Raw genomic sequence first — 2235 nt, 5'->3', positions numbered from 1 at the left:
ATAAAATAAAATAAAATTGATTCCTCTTTAGTTTTATATATTTCATATCAAATCTTATTGAAAAAAAAAAAGGATATAAGGCAGCTTCAAAGACAAAAGGAGATCCACGTTAGAGGTGGGTGTTTAAATATAAGCCCTTTCTGCTCAAACGACAAATGTTGTCACATCTGTGTATGACAAGATATCACTTTACTGGGGCATCGGCTTTCCCTGACTCACCCAGCAAGGTTGAGAATTCCCTCCTCCGCATCACTCCCGTGCCTGGAACAAACCTGTTCTGTAGCACAGCTCCTATGGCGTTTTGAGTCTTTATTCCCATGCTGTGAGCATCTTGAGGGCACCATGCTTATTTGCTTTGGAACCCCATGCACCTAGCACAGGTTTTCAATCAAGAATGATGATAATGGGCTGGGTGTGGTGGCTCACACCTGCAGTCCCACTTTGGGAGGCCAAGGTAGCAGGGTCGCTGAGCCTAGGAGTTTGAGGGCAGCCTGAGCAACATAGTGAGACCTCGTCTCTATAGAAAATTTTAAAAATTAGCTGGGTATGCTGGTGTGCCCCCATGGTCCCAGCTGCTCAAGAGGCTGAGGTGGAAGGATTGCTTGGGCCTGGGAGGTTGAGGCTGCAGTGAGTGGTGATCACGCCATTGCACTTCAGCCTGGGTGACAGAGCAAGACCTTACCTTAAAAAAAAAAAAAAAAAAAAAAAAAAGAGAGAGAGAATAGTGATGATGAGGAGGAGGAGGATGACGATGAAGAGGAGGAGGATGTATATTATTTTGTGTTTGTTTGTTTTGAGGGTATTGCTCTGTCGCCCAGGCTAGAGTGCAGTGGTGGGATCACGGCTCACTGCAGTCTCAAACTCCTAGGCTGAAATGATCCTCCCACCTTAACCTCACAAAGTGCTGGGATATGCCCCGTGGATGTATGTTATTGTGTAAACTAAATTTTGGATCTCTCCTCCTCCCTCTAGATCCCCTTCTCTGCTGGTCCTGGAGCACACCCACCAGTACCTCTCTGGCCCCCTCCCCATCAGGCCCTGTGGAGTGTGGGGCACAGTCCTGAAGTGACTCTGGCTTTCTCCACTGCGGTTCTAACAGGGTTAAAGTTGAGGTTTCTAATCACTCCCATGAGGTCTTATTACCTGTTGATTAGGTCCTTTTGGGATCAGCATCAAACCGACAACAATAATAAACACTCCCTTCATTGGAACTCAGTAATGACCCTGCCTGCCCTGCAGGCCTGGTGGCGATGGGGAGGGGCCCTGGCCATTATGGGGCTGGAAACAGCAGCCCTTGGTAGGGGCGTTTGCCAGCAATTTGGTGGCACAGCAAAGAGGTGCAGCTAACAAGCCGATAGGCACCGGTTAGGGATTTCTGGCTGGCCGGAGGCACCCCTGTTGTTCCAGCACAAGGCTCTTCGGAGAGGACCCTCCACAGCCAGCCTGAGGACTTGAGAGACGGAGCTGGGTGGTCTTTCCGCAGGACTAGAGGAATTTCTAGAGAATGATCTGGTAACTGTTTCATGTGTATTTTTCCAAACTTTTTCCTGTGCACATTCAAACGTGAGTGAGTGAATGAGGATGTGAACACATGCGTGTGCATAGGTTTCGTGTCTTTATTACAAAAATGCAATCATAGGAAACATTTTGTTCTGTAAATTGCTTTTTTGTTTTTTTCACCCAACAATCTATCTTGGACACTCTTCCATGTCATTCTGTTGAAGAGCTTCATATTAATCCAGATCATGAACAAAGCCAAATACATTTTACCCATATAAATGTGATTGAACATTTTGACCATCTCCACCCGTGTCTTGGTATTACAAATAAAGCTGCAGTGCTTGCTCTGGCAGCACACACACTAAAATCAGAATGGCAGAGAAGGTTACATGGCCCCTGAGCAGGAAGGATACACAAATTTGTGAAGCATTCCATATTTTTTTGTTTAAAACTTTTCCTATTAGGCCAGGCGTGGTGCCTCACACCTGTAATTTGGGAGGCCAAGGTAGATGGATTACTTGAGGCCAGGAGTTCAAGATCAGCCTGGTCAATGGGGTGAAACCCCATCTCTACAAAAACCACAAAAATTAGCTAAGCATGGTGGTGTGCACCTGTAGTCCCAGCTACTAGGGAGGCTGAGGCATGAGAATCACTTGAATCCGGGAGGCAGAGGTTGCAGTAAGCCAAGATCGAACCACTGTACTCCAGACTAGGCAACAGAGCGAGACTTGGTCT

The 2235-nt window shown here is 46.7% G+C and overlaps 1 non-coding gene across 1 annotated transcript; it reads left to right on the top strand.

Annotated features, from left to right (window-relative positions):
* The first annotated feature begins 1837 nt into the window (after positions 1-1837).
* LOC126945198 (U6 spliceosomal RNA) lies at positions 1838-1941 on the top strand. The gene has a single exon (XR_007722362.1). It is a non-coding gene; the product is annotated as a U6 spliceosomal RNA (small nuclear RNA).
* The last annotated feature ends 294 nt before the right edge of the window (positions 1942-2235 follow it).

Source organism: Macaca thibetana, chromosome 20, assembly GCF_024542745.1.
Source record: "Macaca thibetana thibetana isolate TM-01 chromosome 20, ASM2454274v1, whole genome shotgun sequence".
NCBI lineage: Eukaryota > Metazoa > Chordata > Mammalia > Primates > Cercopithecidae > Macaca > Macaca thibetana.
The sequence above is the reverse complement of the archived record's forward strand: the minus strand, read 5'-3'. Positions and strand labels throughout refer to the sequence as shown.